We start from the raw sequence: 18,010 nt of genomic DNA on the forward strand, positions 1-18,010 counted from the left end.
ACCCCTGACCTAATTGGGTATGTTATCTATAGATTACAGGCATTGCATAGAAATGCACTGTGAACATCCCTATCCTGTTTTGTTCCGATCTAATTACCGGTGCATGCAGCCCCCAGTCACGTATCCTGTTTGCTCAATCAATCACGACCCTCTCACAGGCACCCCCTTAGAGTTGTGAGCTCTTAAAAGGGACAGGAATTGCTCATCCGAGGAGCTCGGCTCTTGAGACAGAAGTCTTGCCGATGCCCCTGGCTGAATAAACCCCTTCCTTCTTTAACTCGGTGTCCGAGGAGTTTTGTCTGTGGCTTGTCCTGCTACATTTCTTGGTTCCCTGACTGGGAAGCGAGGTGAATGGCAGATGGTCGAGGCAGCTCAAGCCTGCCCTGTGGAACATCCCTGCGGGGGACTCAGACCAGCCCGAGTGATGCGGATCCTGAGAGTGCTCCCTGGTAGGCATTTGCCCCAGTGGGACGCCTCACCAGAGCAGTGTGTGGCAGGCCCCCATGGAGGGTCAACGCAGTGGCTGAACACCGGGAAGGAACAGGCATTTGGAGTCTGGACACCTAAAACTTGGTAAGACTAGTCTTTGAAACTTTCCCACTCCATTTGAGTGGAAGCGTGGCCTGATCACCCACAGCGTGCCTTTATTGGCACTTTGGTTTTGGTTTTGACTTGATTTGAATTGCTTGACAGGATTGGGCTTGGGAACTTGCCCATTCCATTTGAGTGGAAGCGTGGCCTGATCACCCATGGTGTGCCTGTACTGGCACTTTGGTTTTTGTGTTTGATTTGACTTGGATTGCTTGATACTCTGGTTTTGGTTTTGACCTGGCTTGGATTTCTTGATACTCTGATTTTGGTTTTGATTTTGGTTTGGTGTAAACTACAAAAGTGTGTGTGTGCCCTTTTTACCCATTCTTTGTTTTGTGGTGTGCGTGTGGTGTGAGCATGGTGTTTTGTCTAGAGGAAACATTGGTGAGGCACAAAGTAAGCCCACCCCACTAGGAACTATGTTGAAAATTTTCAAGAAAAGGATTTAAGGGAGACTATGGAGTACTATGACACCAGGAAAACTTAAAACTTTGTGTAAGATAGACTGGCCAGCATTAGAGGTAGGTTGGCCATTAGAAGGAAGCCTGGACAGGTCCCTTGTTTCAAAGGTATGGCACAAGGTAACCTGTAAACCAGGGAACCCAGACCAGCTTGTTTTAGATCCTCCGCCCCTAACACACGGTGGTTGAGAGATCAGCAGCATAACTGGCTGGCAGAGGCAAGGAAAGACCAGCAGAGAGAGAAAGGAAAGAGATGGAGAGGAAAAGAGGCAAAGAGAGAGAGACGAAGAGACAGAGAGGAAGAAACAGACAAAGAGGGAGTCAAGGAGAGAGAGAGAGGGAAAGACAGAGGCAAAAGGAAAGTCAAAGAGAGAGAGACAATTCAGAGAGGGAGAGAAACAGAAAGAGAGAGAGAGAAAGAAAAAAGAAAGAAAGAAAGAAAGAGAGAGAGAGAGAGGGAGGGAGGGAGGGAGGGAGGAAGGAAGGAAGGAAAGAAAGAAAGAAAGAAAGAAAGAAAGAAAGAAAGAAAGAAAGAAAGAAAGAAAGAAAGAAAGAAAGAAAGAAAGAAAGAAAGAAAGACAAGTAGTTAAGGAAAAAAAAAAGTACCCTATTCCTTTAAAAGCCATCATACCAATTCTAAATTGGACAAAACAAGGTCTTATGAATAGCAAAGGATAATTAAAATCCCAAACTTACAAGGTTTTCAACAAAAGTAAAGTTTGCTAAAAGTTAGCAGTGTAACATGCATTATAGTAATTCTATTCTTGTGGCCTTTAGATAGTCTAGTCCACAGACACACACACAAAAGGTTTCGCTTTGGAAAAAAAAAGATTATCATCTTCAAAAAAAAAGGGGGGGAAAAAGGGGTGGGTGGAATTTATATAGAAAGAGTGTTACATGGCAAATTCTTGTCCTGAAATAAATTAACTGGTTGTTTAAAGAAAGAAATGTTTGTAATAAGTCAGAAAGTTAAGGCATGTCAAAAAATTGCTGTAAAAATCGTGAGAGAAAAAAAAAGGTTATAAAAAAGGTGTGTTAAAAAAAGAATTTATGTAAAAAATGTTGTATCATTTAAAAGTAACTAGGCCTCCTGAATGTAAAAATATTGAGAAAAAAAAAACAGTTTATGTGCAAGGGGTATAAGAAAAGCAAAATATACCTTTGGTTAAAGGATTATAAGGAGGCATAAGAATGTACATTTTTATCATCATTAAAAAGTTAAAAAAAAGTATTGTTTTGAAGGTTTAAGCAAGTTTTAAAATGTTAATTGTAAAGGACATTCTGTGTGTAAACATATTAGCTAAAGTTAAAGAAGTATCATCCAGTTTTTCTGTGAACTGGACATTAAAGTAAAAGCATAACAGGTTTTTTTTAAAGCACCAACCTGCTCTTTAGCAAAAATTATAAAAGGTTAAAATGAGTCTATAAAATCTTACCTTATGGTCAAACATTAAAAATTAAGTAAATATGTCTACCAGGTTTTATTAAAATTAGGATTAACATTAATAACACTAATATAAAGATAAAATTTAGCTTATCTGGTATAAAAATCATACGAGAAGCATTGTTAAATGTAAAAGGGTACTTGGCTTTCTTTGGTTTAAAAACTAATAAAAACAGGTACTAAAGGAAATTTCTCAGTAAAAAGGCACTAACGACTATAAAGTTCACTGCCAAGGTCCCCACATTTAAAAAAGGTCAATTTCTAAAAATTATATACTTGGTTTTTCTTCCACTTTCCTTTCTTGCAAAAAACAAAAACAAAAACAAAAACAAAAAAAAACAACTCTTTAGCACATGCACCATGCCAAGAATTTCCAGTAAACCAGCACCAGCCTGAAGATCACGTTCTCATCGAAAGGTGGAAAGAAGAAAAACTTGAGCCAGCCTGGGAAGGACCTTACCTTGTGCTGCTAACCACCAAGACTGCTGTTCGTACAGCAAAAAAAAGGGATGGACTCATCACACCTGTGTCAAGAAAGCGCCACCCCCTCCAGAGTCATGGGTCATAGTCCCAAGGGAAAACCCTACCAAACTAAAGCTAAGAAAACTTTAACTCTTTTAATCTATTCTATTACTCTTTCTTCTTTCCTTGTTCTACTGCTGGCCATGTGGTTGTTAATACAACCAGAAGCGCCACCCCCTCCAGAGTCATGGGCCATAGTCCCAAGGGAAAACCCTACCAACCTAAGCTAAGAAAAAATTTAACTCTTTTAATCTGTTCTATTACTCTTTCTTCTTTCCTTGTTCTATTGCTGACCATCTAGTTATTAATATAACCAAGTCAATTTCCTCTCAAACTATTGCATTTAATGCTTGTCTTGTTATACCCTGTGAGGACTTGCCAAGTCAAAGACAGCTTTCTACTTCAGAAAAGTACTTCTGTCCCTCCTGACTCTCCTCAGACTAGGCATTAGTACTCTAGGACAATTTAATCCGGGGACATTTCAATAAAGACCCCAGTGCCAACCAGGAGTGTTGCCCCCTGATGTAGAGCTTTCATACCATAGTTGGTCCAACGTTCTGTGGACCACTAAAGAGCAAGGATGGACTGCCCCAACTGGTTTTTGTAATTTCCCTAAAACCACACATTCATTTTACTAGAGGATCATAGAAGTTAAAGACTTAAAACAAATTTTAGCAATTAAGACAGGATACCAAGATGCAAATGCCTGGTTAAAATGGATCAAATATTCCATCTGCACATTAAACAAAAGCAATTGTTATGCTTGTGCACATAGCAGGCCAGAGGGCCCAGATTATCCCCCTTCCACTAAGGTGGTCCTCCAGTCGATTAGGCGTAGGCTGCATGGTAGCTCTTTTCCAGGATTCTACTGCCTGGAGTAATAATTCATGCCAAGCTCTCTCTGCTATATCCCAAAGTCCCTGCAGGTCAGCCCCCGAGGGCCATCCAGCTTCCATCTCCCAAAACTAAGTTCACTTCATGTCTCTCACAGCAGGGAGGAAACTTAGCGTTCCTTGGAGACCTGAAAGGATGCAGTGAACTTAAGAATTTTCAAGAGCTTATCAATCAGTCAGCCCTTGTTCATCCCTGAGCAGATGTGTGGTGGTATTGTGGTGGACCTTTACTGGGCACTCTGCTGAATAGCTGGAGTGGCACTTGTACTTTAGTCCAATTGACTATCCCTTTCACCCTGGCATTTCATCAACCAGAAGGAAAAAAATAATTAGACATCATAAAGTGAGAGAAGCCCCTTATGGGTCTTTCAACTCTCATATCTATTTAGACGCAATTGGAGTCCCACGTAGAATACCAGATCAATTTAAAGCTTGAAATCAAATAGCTGCAGGATTTGAGTCAATATTTTAGTAGATGACAGTTAATAAAAATGTAGATTAGACAAACTACATCTATTACAACCAACAGCAATGAGCTTTTCATGAGTTAAAAGAAAAACTCATGTCGATCCCAGCCCTGAGGCTACCTGACCTGACAAAACTCTTTACACTCTATGTGTCAGAAAGAGAAAAAATGGCAGTTCGAGTTTTAACCCAGACTGTGGGGCCTGGCCAACGCCAGTGGCCTATCTCTCAAAACAACTAGACAGGATTTCCAAAGGCCGGCCCCCAGGTCTAAGGGCCTTAGCAGCAAAGGCCCTGTTAGCACAAGAAGCAGATAAACTAACCCTTAGGCAAAACCTGAATATAAAGGCCCCCCATGCTGTGGTAACTTTAATAAATACCAAAGGACATCATTGGTTAACAAATGCTAGATTAACCAAGTACCAAAGTTTGCTATGTGAAAATCCCCACACAACCACTGAAGTTTACAAAACCCTAAACCCCACCACCTTGCTCCCGGTATCAGAGAGCCCAGTTGAACGTAACTGTGTAGAGGTGTCGGACTGTTTATTCCAGCAGGCCCAACCTCCAAGACCATCCTTAAACATTAGTAGACTGTAAGCGGTACGTGGACGGGAGCAGCTTCATCAACCCCTGTCAAGTGACTCTGAAGAAGACAACCAGCCCTTCTCCAGTCACGCCCGGAAGCTGACTGGTCCACACACAGCCGAAGCATGAGGAAACTCATGGCAGGACTCATTTTCCTTAAAATTTGGACTTGTACAGTGAGGACTTCAACTGACCTTCCTCAGACTGAGGGCTGTTCCCAGTGTATATATCAAGTCACTGAGATAGGACAAAAGGTTGCTACGGTCCTATTATTTTATGGTTATTATAAGTATACTGGAACTCTAAAAATAACTTGTTTGTATAATCTTATTCTATACAAGGTATGAAGCCCAGGAAAGGACCAACCTGATGTGTGTTATGACCCATCTGAGCCGCCCATGACCAATCTTAAAATAAGATTAAGGACCGAGGACTGGTGGGGGCTCATAAACGATATGAGTAAAGTGTTAGCCAAAACAGAAAAAAAAAAAAAAAAAAAAAGGGTGCCCAAACAAGTCACCTTAAAATTTGATGCCTGTGCTGTCATTAGTAGTAATAAGTTAGGAATAAGGTGTGTTTCTCTTAATTAGAAAAGAGGGTATAGGGCAGAAAATAAGTACATCTGTCATAAACTAAGACTATGTGGAAATAAATGTAAATACTGGTCTTGTGTCATTTAGGCCACTTGGATAAAAGAAAAAAAATGATGAAAAGCAACCAGTCCACCTTCAGAAAGGAAAAAATGGCCCTTCCTTTACTAAAGGACAATGTAACACCTTAGAGCTAGTAATAACCAATACCCTTGATCCTTGCTGGAAAAAAGAGGAGTGTGTGACCTTAGGAATTGACAGAGCCAGACTGGATCCTCGAGTAAATATCTTGGTTCAAGGAGAAGTTTACAAATGCTCTCCTGAGCCAGTGTTTCAAACTTTCTATGATGAACTAAATGTGCCAGTACCAGAAATTCCAGGATAAACAAGAAATTTGTTTTTGCAATTAGCCGAGCATGTAGCCCAGTCTCTCAATGTCACTTCATGTTATGTATGTGGTGGAACTGTAATAAGAGAACAATGGCCATAGGAAGCCCAAGAATTAGTACCTACAGACCCAGTTCCTGATGAATTCCCAGCTCAAAAGATTCACCCTGATAATTTCTGGGTCCTAAAAGCCTCAATTATTGGACAATATTGCATAGCTAGAGAAAGAAAAGAATTCACTCACCCCATAGGACGACTTAGTTGTCTGAGACAGAAACTGTACAATGATACCACAAAAACAGTCATAATTCCCAAAGTTGCAAACCATGTGGACCCACCCAGAGTCCCAAAGGGACTGGACAGTCCCCTGTGGATTATACTGGATATGAGGGCATAAAGCTTATGCCAAATTACCTGACCGCTGGGCAGGTAGTTGTGTTATTGGCACTATTAAACCATCTTTCTTCCTACTGCCCATAAAAACAGGCAAACTCCTGGGCTTCCCTGTCTATGCTTCCCATGAAAAGAGAAGCATAGCTATAAGAAATTGAAGAAATGATAAATGGCCCCCTGAGAGAATCATACAATATTATAGGCCTGCTACTTAGGCACAAGATGGCTCGCAGGGTAGGCACAAGATGGCTCACAGGGATACCGGACCCCCATTTACATGATTAACTGAATCATACCGTTACAAGCTGTCTTAAAAATAATAACTAATAAAACTGGCAGAGCCTTGACTATTCTGGCCCGGCAAGAAACTCAGATGAGAAATGCTATATTTCAAAATAGATTAGCTCTCAACTACTTCCTAGCAGCTGAAGGAGAGATCTGTAGGAAATTTAACCTTACTAACTGCTGCCTACACATAGATAATTAAGGGCAAGTAGTTGAAGACATGGTTAGAGATGACAAAACTGGCACATGTGCCTGTGCAAGTGTGGCATAAATTTGATTCTAGGTCCATGTTTAGAAAATGGCTCCCAGCACTAGGAGGATTTAAAACTCTTATAATAAGAGTTATAATAGTACTAGGAACCTACTTACTGCTCCTTTGTTTGCTACCCGTACTTCTTCAAATGATAAAAAGCTTCAGCGCCACCTTAGTTCACCATAATGCACAAGTGTACTATATGAATCAATATCGACCTATCTTGCAAGAAGACATGGGCAAAAATTAAAGAAAGAACTCCCACTAATAAAATGAGTGAGAGTCTCAAAAGGGGGGAATAAGGGAAGAGACCATCCCTCACATCATCATATACCCAATTTCTACCTCCAAAGAAAGAAGAAATAAAAACTAAAAGGCAGAACTGAAATCCACAGGCAGATAGCCTGGCACCACATCCTGGGCCTGGTAGTTAAAGATCGACCCCTGATCTAATTGGCTCTGTTATCTATAGATTACAGGCATTGTAGAGAAATGCACTGTGAAATCCCTATCTTGTTTCTTTCTGATCTAATTACTGGTGCATGCAGCCCCCCAGTCACATACCTCCTGCTTGCTCAATCAATCACGACCCCCTCACACATGCCCCCTTAGACTTGTGAGCCCCTAAAAGGGACAGGAATTGTCCACTCAGGGAGCTTGGCTCTTGAGACAGAAGTCCTGCTGATGCCCCCGTTCGAATAAACCCCTTCCTTCTTTAACTCGGTGTCTGAGGTTTGTCCTGTATCGGGAGAACCTGCTCCCAATGTTTAACGTGGGTTCTTTTCTATTTCCTAAGTGTCTCAGCAGGGTTGAGAAATAAAGGGAAAGAGCACGAGAGAGAGAAATTTAAAGCTGGGTGTCCAGGGGAGACATCATGTCGACAGGATCTGTGATGTTCCCTGAGCCATAAAACCAGCAAGTTTTTATTAGTGATTTTCAAAAGTGGAGGGAGTGCATGAACAGGGTGTGGGTCACAGAGATCACTTACTTCACAAGGTAATAAAATATCCCAAAGTAAATGGAGGCAGGGTGAGATCACAGGACCACTGGATGAGGAGAAATTAAAATTGCTAATGAAGTTTCGGGCATGCATTGTCATTGATAACATATTATCAGGAAACAGGGTTTGAGAGCAGATAACCTGTCTGACCACAATTTATTAGGTGGGAAATTTCCTCCACCTGATAAGCCTGGGAGCACTATAGGAGATGGGGCTTATTTCATCCCTTGGGCTTTGACCATAAAAGACAGGATGCCTTAAAAAGGGGCCATCTATAGGCCTACCTTCAGGGCGCATTCTCTTTCTCAGGGATGTTCCTTGCTGAGAAAAAGAATTCAGGGATATTTCTCCTATTTGCTTATGAAAGAGGAGAAATATAGCTCTGTTCTGTCCAGCTCACCGGTGGCCAGTTCAAAGTTACCTCTATTGTTCCCTGAACATCGCTGTTGTCCTGTTCTTTTTTTTAAGATGCCCAGATTTCATAATGTTCAAACTCACATGCTCTACAAACAATTTGTGCAGTTGATACAATCACAGGGTCCTGAGGCGACATTCATCCTCTTCAGCGTACAAAGAGGATGATGTGATTAAGAGATTAAAGTAAAGACAGGCATAGGAAATCACAAAGATATTCATTGGGGAAGTGATGTGTCCATGAAATCTTCACAATTTATGTTCAGAGATTACAGTAAAGACAGGTGTAAGAAATTATAAAAGTATTAATTTGGGGAACTAATAAATGTCCATGAAATCGTCACAATTTATGTTCTTCTGCCACGGCTTCAGTTGGTCCCTCCACTCGGGGTCCCTGACTTCCCACAACAGTCCTGCTACAAGGCTGGTACTTTACCATAGGCAAAGTATTTCATGCATTATTTCATGTTACCAACAGCAGTGCTATGCTAATATCATTAGAAATATTAGACCTATTATAAGATAGGAAACTGAGCTTCGGAAAAGTTAAGTGATTTAGTATTTTGGTCTGGGGAAGTGTTGTCCAGTATGGTAGCTGCCAGGCCTCTGAGCCCAAGCTAAGCCGTCATATCCCCTGTGACCTGCACATATACGCCCAGATGGCCCAAAGCAAGTAAAGAATCACAAAAGAAGTGAAAATGGCGTGTTCCTGCCTTAACTGATGACATTCCACCACAAAAGAAGTGAAAGTGGCCGGTCCTTGCCTTAACTGATGACATTACCTTGTGAAATTCTTTCTCCTGGCTCATCCTGGCTCAAAGGCTCCCCTACTGAGCACCTTGTGACCTCCACTCCTGCCCGCCAGAGAACAACCCCCCTTTGACTGTAATTTTCCTTTATCTGCCCAAATCTTATAAAACAGCCCCACCCCTATCTGCCTTCACTGACTCTTTTCGGACTCAACCTGCCTGCACTCAGGTGATTAAAAACTTTATTGCTCACACAAAGCCTGTTTGGTGGTCTCTTCACATGAATGTGAGTGAAATTTGGTGCCGTGACTCGGATTGGGGTACCTCCCTTGGGAGATCGATCCCATCCTCCTGCTCTTTGCTCTATGAGAAAGATCCGCCTATGACCCCGGGTCCTCAGAACAACCAGCCCAAGGAACATCTCACCAATTTTAAATCCGGAAAGCAGCCTCTCTTTACTCTCTTCTCCAACCTCTCTCACTATCCCTCAGCCTTTCTCCTTTCAATCTTGGCACCACACTTCAATCTCTCCCTTCTCTTAATTTCAGTTCCTTTCCTTTTCTGGTAGAGACAAAGGAGATGTGTTTTATCCATGAACCCAAAACTCCGGCACTGGTCAGGGATTCAGGAAGACAGTCTTCCCTTGGTGTTTAATCACCTGCCTGATTATTCACCCATGTTTCAGAGGTGTCTGACCATGCGGGGACGCCTGCCTTGGTCCTTCACCCTTAGTAGCAAGTACCACTTTTCTGGGGGACAAGAACCCCCGACCCCTTCTCTCCATGTCTCTACCCTCTCTTTTCTCTGGGTTTGCCTCCTTCACTATGGGTAAACTTCCACCCTCCATTCTCCCTCTTCTCCCTTAGCCTGTGTTCTCAAAAACTTAAAACCTCTTCAACTCACAACTGACCTACAACCTAAACACCTTATTTTCTTCTGCAACACCACTTGGCCCCAATACAAACTTGACAATGGCTCCAAATGGCCAGACAACAGCACTTTCGATTTCTCCATCCTACAAGACCTAAATAATTTTTTTCCAAAAATGGGCAAAGGGTCTCAGGTGCCTTACATCCAGACATTTTTCACACTTCGTTCCCTCCCTAGTCTCTGTTCCCAATGCAATTCCTCCCAAATCCTCCTTCTCTCCATCCCGCCTGTCCCCTCAGTCCCAACCTCAAGCATCGCTGAGTCTTTCCAATCTTCCTTTTCTACAGACCCATCTGACCTCTCCCCTCCTTCCCAGGCTGTTAGCCACCAGGCCGAGTCAGGTCTCAATTCTTCCTCAGCCTCTGCTCCTCCACCCTATAATCCTTCTATCACCTTTCATCCTCACGCCTGGTCCAGTTTACAGTTTAGTTCCATGACTAGCTCTCCCCCACCTGCCCAAGAATTTCCTCTTAGAGAGGTGGCTGGAGCTGAAGGCATAGTCAGGGTACATGTGCCCTTTTCTCTAGCAGACTTCTCTCAGATCAGTCAGCATTTAGGCTCTTTCTCATCAGACTCCACTAAATATATACAGGAATTCAGATATGTAACTCTGTCCTACAATTTAACCTGGAGTGACTTAATGTCATCCTGACCTCTGCCCTGTCCCCAGATGAATGGGAATGAGTTTTTTTCTGTAGCCCAATATCACACTGACAACCACCAGCTTCACGAGCCAGACCTCCAGTAAGGCATTAGAGAAGTTCCCCAAGTGGATCCTGGATGGAACTATCAGGCAGATTCCCCAGGTATAGCTAGGCGAGATCACATGATTTCCTGCCTAGCTGAAGGGCTTAAAAAGGCAGCTTACAAAGCTATTAATTATGACAAGCTTAAAGAAACTACCCAAGGTAAAGACGAAAACCCAGCCCAGTTCATGGCCCACTTAGCAGCAACCCTGAGACGCTTTACAACCCTAGACCCTGAAGGGTCAAAAGGCCGTCTCATTCTAAATATGCATCTTATCACCCAGTCAGCTCCTGACGTTAAAAAAAAAGCTTCAAAAATTAAAATCCGGCCCTCAAACCCCACAACAGGACTAATGAATCTCATCTTCAAGATGTACAATAACAGAGTAGAGGCAACCAAGTAGAAATGTATTTCTGAGTTGCAATTACTTGCCTCCACTGTGAGAGAAACCCCAGCCACATCTCCAGCACACAAGAACTTCCGAACACCTCAACCGCAGTGGCCAGGGTTTCCTCCAGGACCGCCTCCCCCAGGAGCTTGCTTCAAGTGCTGGAAATCTGGCCACTGGGTCAATGAACGCCCGCAGCCAGAGATTCCTCCTAAGCCGTGTCCCATCTGTGTGGGACCCACTAGAAATCGGAGTGTCCAACTCGCCTGGCAGCCACTCACAGAGCCCTTGGAACTCTGGCCCTAGGCTCTCTGACTGTCTCCTACCCAGATCTGCTCAGCTTAGTGGCTGAAGATTGACACTGCCCGATCACCTCAGAAGTCTAAGGACCATCACAGACGCTTTGGGTAACTCTTACAGTGGAGGGTAAGTCTGTCCCCTTCTTAATCAATATGGAGGCTACCCACTCCACATTACCTTCTTTTCAAGGGCTTTTGCCTCCATAACTGTTGTGGGTATTGGCAGCCAGGCTTCTAAACCTCTGAAAACTCCCCATATCTGGTGCCAACTTGGACAATACTCTTTTAAGCACTCCTTCTTAGTTATCCCCACCTGCCCAGTTCCCTTATTAGGTCGAGGCATTTTAACTAAATTATCTGTTTCCCTGACTATTCCTGGGCTACAGCCACACCTCATTGTCACCCTTTTCCCCAGTTCAAAGCCTCCTTTGAGGAAGAAAATAGATTTTGGAAGTTATGAGAACTGTAGAGAGTGAGTTGAACATAGTTTGTGATTTTGAGGGCCGCTAATAGTATTAAAGGAGGGGCAGCTGCCACACGCAGACATGAGGGCTAGGTTAAAACAGCAAGGTCAAGTTGTTTGGATAAAAAGGCCACAGAGCGTGGTCCCAGTTCTTGTGTAAGAATTCCTACCACACAGCCCTGCACTTTGGCTGTGTGTAATGAAAAATGGGTTGGGATTTGGGAGATTAGCTGGACACGATCAGCAGGGAAAGCATGTGTGTTTTCATGAAGAATTATGCCGAGATAGGTAACAGATGAGGAAGAAATTTGGGCTTCACTGAAGTAATGGGGGCTGTCTGTGGAGCCTTACGGCAGTACAGCCCACGTAATTTGCTAAGCCTGATGGGTGTCAGGGTCAGTCCAAGTGAAACAAAGAGAGGCTGGGATGAAGGGTGCAAAGGAATAGTAAAGCAAGTTTGAGATCCAGAACAGAATAATGGGTTATGGAGGTGTTATGGAGGTGTTGTGGAGGGAGGTATTGAGGATAGGAGAGTATATGACTTTGGCACCATGGGGTGGATAGACAAGACAATTTGGTTGATAAGGTGCAGATCCTGAACTAACCTGTAAGGCTGTCCGGTTTTTGGACAGGTAAAATGGGGGAATTGTAAGGGGAGTTTACAGGCTTTAAAAGGTCATGCTGTAGCAGGAGAGAGATAACAGGCTTTAATCCTTTTAAAGCATGCTGTGGGATGGGATATTGGCATTGAGCGGGGTAAGTGTGATTCGATTTTAATGGGATGGTAAGTGGTGCGTGATCGGTCACCAAGGAGGGAGTAGAGGCATCCTACACCTGTGGGTTAAGGTGGGGAGATACAAGGGGAGGATGCGAAGCAGGCTTTCAACTGGGGAAAAGGCAGCAATGAGATGTGGCTGTAGCCCAGGAATAGTCAGGGAAGCGGATAATTTAGTTAAAATGCCTTGACCTAATAAGGGAACTGGGCAGGTGGGGATAACTAAGAAGGAGTGCTTAAAAGAGTATTGTCCAAGTTGGCACCAGATATGGGGAGTTTTCAGAGGTTTAGAAGCCTGGCCATCAATACCCACAACAGTTATGGAGGCAAGGGAAACAGGCCCTTGAAAAGAAGGTAATGTGGAGTAGCCTCCATATTGATTAAGAAGCGGACAGACTTACCCTCCACTGTAAGAGTTACCTGAAGCTCGGCATCCATGATGGTCTAGGGGGCTTCCGAGGCAGTTGGGCAGCGTCAGTCTTCAGCCGCTAAGCCGAGAAGCTCTGGGAAGGAGTCAGTCAGAGGGCCTTGGGCCAGAGTTCCAGGGACTCTGTGAGTTGCTGCCGGGTGAGTCGGACAGTCCGATTTCTAGTGGGTCCCGCACAGATGGGACACGACTTAGGAGGAGTCCCGGGCTGCAGGCGTTCCTTGGCCCAGTGGCCAGATTTTTAGCACTTGAAGCAAGCTCCTGGGGGAGGCGGTCCTGGAGGAACCCCTGACTGCTGTGGTTGAGGCATTTGAAAGTTCTTGTGTGCTGGAGATGTGGCTGGGGTTTCTCTCACAGTGGAGGCAAGTAATTGCAACTCAGAAATATGTTGCTACTTGGCTGCCTCTTCTCTATTATTGTACACCTTGAAGGCGAGGTTCATTAAGTCCTGTTGTGGGGTTTGAGGGCCAGAATCTAATTTTTGGAGCTTTTTCTAATGTTGGGAGCGGGTCGGGTAATAAAATGCATATTGAGAATAAGAAGGCCTTCTGGCCCTTCTGGGTCCAGGGCAGTAAAGTGTCTAAGGGCTGTTGCCAAACGGGCCATGAACAGGGCTGGGTTTTTATATTTGGTGAAAAAGAGCCTAAATGCTAACTGATTTGGGAGAGGTTGGATAAAGAAAAAAGGAGCATTAACCTTGGAGAGCTCCAGCCACCTCTCTAAGAGGGAATCATGGGGCAGGTGGGGGAGGGCTAGTCACAGAACGGAACTGTAAGCCAGACCGGGTGTGGGGAGGGGAGGTAATAGAAAGGTCATAGGGTGGGGAGGGGAGGTGATAGAAAGGTCATAGGGTGGGGAGGGGAGGTAATAGAAAGGTCATAGGGTGGGGGAGCAGAGGCTTAAGAAGAGTTGGAGCCTGACTCAGCCTGGCCGGAGCGACCTGAGGAGGAGCAGTCTGGGGAGGAGGTGAGAGGTCAGATAGGTCAGTAGAAAAGGAAGATTCACAGGACTCAGAGCTTGGGGTGGAGATGGAAGGAACAGGCAGGAGGGACAGATGAAAGATTTGGGACGAGTCTCACTGGGAGTAGAGACTAGGGAGGGACCAATGTGTAAAGGAATGCCTGGACGTCAGGCACCTCAGACCATTTGCCCATTTTTTGACAAAAATTATCTATGTCTCATAGGATGGAGACATCAAAGCCGTTTTCTGGCTATTGAGAACCACTGGCAAGTTTGTATTGAGGTCAAGCAGTGTTGCAAAAGAATTAATAAGACACTTAGATTTTAAGTCAGCTGAGAGTTGAAGAGGTTTTAAGTTCTTGAGAACACAGGTTAAGGGAGAAGAAGGAGGAATGCAGGATGGAAGGTTGCCCATAGTGAAGGAAGCAAGTTTAAACAGAAGGGTAGAGACACAGAAAAGCGGGTGGGGACAACCCTGGGTTGCAATGTGGGTGAGCAACCAAAGCAGGCATCCCTGCCATTGACTTGCCACCAAGGGAATGTGGGTGAATGACCAAGGCAGGCGTCCCCACAGAGATCAGACACCAATGGAATGTGTGTGAATAATCAGGCAGACGTCCCCGCAATGATTAAACACCAAGGGAAGGCTGCCTTCCCGAGTCCATAACCGGCACTGGAGTTTTGGGTCCACGGATAAAATGTGTCTCCTTTGTCTCGACTAGAGAGGAAAAAGAACTGGAATTGGAAGGACAGGGAAACTGAAGGGCAGCAAGAGAGGCTGGAGAAGAGAGTGAAAAGACCGCTTACCCGATTTGAAATTGGTGAGATGTTCCTTGGCTGGTTGGTCTGAGGACCCGAGGTCATAGGTGGATCTCTTCACGGAGTGAGGGTGAGGACAGGGGACTGGTCTCCCAAAGGAGTCCCTCTGACCCGGGTCTTCAGCACCAAATGTCTCACAAGTGCGTGTGAAGAGACCACCCAACAGGCTTTGTGTGAGCAACAAGGCTGTTTATTTCACCTGGGTGCAGGTGAGCTGAGTCCGAAAAAGGAGTCATCCAAGGGTGGTGATTACCATTAGTTCTGATAGGTTTGGGGATAGGTGGTGGAGTTAGGAGCAATGTTTTATGGGCAGGGGGCGGATCTCACAAAGTACATTCTCAAGGGTGGGGAGAATTACAAAGAACCTTCTTAAGGGTGGGGGAGATTACAAAGTACATTGATCAGTTAGGGTGGGGCAGAAACAAATCACAATGGTGGAATGTCATCAGTTAAGGCTATTTTCACTTCTTTTGTGGATCTTCAGTTGCTTCAGGCCCTCTGGATGCATAGGTGCCGGTCACAGGGGGATATGATGGCTTAGCTTGGGCTCAGAGACCTGACAATGCTTACACAGATACGAGAGCCACTCAGTCTAGCAAAGGGATTCTGAGCATGGAAACAGATGAGCTCCATGAGTTCACATCCTAATCCTTAATTTCTCGGCTAGGTGATCTCAGGTAGGTCAATGACTCACCAAACCTGTTTCCTCTTTAAAAAGGAGGGATGTAAAAGTTCAAGACTTGGATAATTTTGAAAGCCCCTAGAACAGCACCTGATATATAGCATAAATGTGAACTTCAAGATACATATATGGTTCAGCTTCACCAATAAAAGTTATCACCAATAAATGTTAATTGACTAAGATGATATTTTGACTTTTAGAGACAATACAAATTGGAATAATATGTAAAGAAATTAGGATAACATGGAATTCTTCACACTAACCGTGTTATGGATGAATCAACTTGGATCTTATTTTCATTTTTGGGCAAGACTTCAATTCTGGCCTGTCTGTAATTCCCACGATTGACCTGCGTTTTGATATTAGAAGACCTTCCTGATGTTTTATTGCATTGTCTGCTGGCCTTTTTCCCTTAGTTGCTTCAACTCACTAGCCTCATCCTCTAAGACTCGCTCTCTGGCTCTGGTGGCTGTTTCCAGAGACTGCTCGTCCCCTCCCGCTTCCCAGCCTGTGTCTCCAGAGGAGCTTCCCATTGTGCACAAATAAACCTGGTCTGTTTCCATCTTTCCGAGCCACACCCTCCCTGTCCCTCCAGCACTTCTGCTGGGATTGAATTTCTGAAACCATGGCTTCATCTGCTTTTTCTCCCCTTTCCTCTCAGCTCCTCCCCTTTATCTATGTTAAAAGGAATTAAAAAAAAAAAAATCAACAGTATATTTCACTCTCTGCCTTTTCTCCGTAGCAGAATAAAATGCTTCTTAGAGGAGCTAGCTCCCAGCACCCCTCAGTGTTCCTGTGACCAGAGCAGGTCTTAGACATGCTTGCCCAGTGGTCTCGTCACAAGCAAAGGGACGCTCTTATGTTACCCGACCCCTGAGCCTGCCTACTGCAGCCTACACATTTCTGCAGACATGCAGTTGCCTGAGGGAAGAGAATGCAATCTCTAGAAACCCAGAGCTGGTTTTGGCGTTATGAGCCGGGTGTGCACTGGAGCCATGACCTGGGCCAGGGCTGACCTCCCAAAGCCAAAGACGTACGTGTAAAGGATTCAAAAGGTGCCACAACCATTCCACTCCTTAAAATTAACATCTGGGCTCTATCAGCTTGAGAAAAGAGGTGATTCTGTAGATCTGCTCGAATCGGCAGGTCACTCATCGGACATTAAAATGACAGATACCCTGGGGGTTGCAGACTTCAGAGCACGCCTGTTCTACAGAACCTGGACTTCGACAGCCACTAGAGGGCACTGTTTTGCTACCACTGGGTTCACCGCAGGCTCCTTGGTTTCTTCGTGCTGTAGAATCACCTTTTAGATCAACAAACTTCCTGCCAAGAAGCTGAAGATTAATTTAAGGGAAGTCTAATCAATAATTTGCTCTTTTAAGGAACGTACGCATGTAAGCAAATTAATATCAATTTCCTTGACAATTACATCCGAAATCTTTGTTAATAAAAGCAACACCAAATAAATTCAAATGTATCTTACACATTTTTATCCGCATAAAGATGAAGAAGGTATCTATAGGAAGTTGAACGAGTTCTTGTCCACTTTAGGGAATTTCACACTTTGGAAATAAAGGTACTCATGCTGTGTGTATGTGTGTGTGTGTGTGGGTGTTTAAGGAAGAACAATTTGTATTAGCACAACCATGGCTTCAGGGTGTTTTCTCTTAGCAAGTGTTCCAAAACATTTAAATCTTGGCAGGGGCTGACCACTCCGCCTTCCCCTGGCTAGACAGGCCACCTCCTGAGCTGAGCAGAGCATTAGGGGCTCTGGCTTCTTCCTCCTTCAAGGCGAACCCAGAGAGCCAATCAGAGAAAAAGCTTTGGGGCAAGTTGGTTGTGTCAGGCCCTCAGCCAAGACCCTTAGCTAATTTCCATTACTCATCAGAGAGGGCAGACCCACTGAGGGGTCTGGAAAGCAGGCCTGGAGGAAATACTCCCATCCTCACACCATTCCTGAATCCTCCCAGCCTCCACGGCATGGTTGAAGCTGCTGGTGATGTCCTGGGATTCTGGGTCTTTCTCTCAGGCCACATCTCCACTTGGGACATTTGAGTGGCCTGACTACCCAGCCAAGACCTTCGAGGGTCTGCAGGGCCCCTGACCAACAACATCCGATTGGGCTAAGGCACCCTCATTTTGCACCAGAGTGAAGGAGAGCGGAAGCTCTGTGATTGATCACCTTCCAGTCTCCCTGTCAGGGCGGTAATGCTAGGTGAACCCGAGTGCAGAGAATCTGGCCTGTCCCACTCTCACAGTCAGGGGGATCATGGAGGTCCTGGTTCAGAACACACTTGTGTGCACGGCACACACACACTCTCACACATGCACACATGCATGTACACACACACCCTTTATATTTTCCAGGTTCATAGGTCCTTTTCCTTTCCCATGAGCCCTCTGCAGCCTGGGATACAGCACCCACTTCCAAAGTCATCACACTATTTATTGAGTGTCTACCCTGGGCCAGGCATCCTTCCTG

Source organism: Chlorocebus sabaeus, chromosome 13, assembly GCF_047675955.1.
Source record: "Chlorocebus sabaeus isolate Y175 chromosome 13, mChlSab1.0.hap1, whole genome shotgun sequence".
In the NCBI taxonomy this organism is placed as follows: domain Eukaryota; kingdom Metazoa; phylum Chordata; class Mammalia; order Primates; family Cercopithecidae; genus Chlorocebus; species Chlorocebus sabaeus.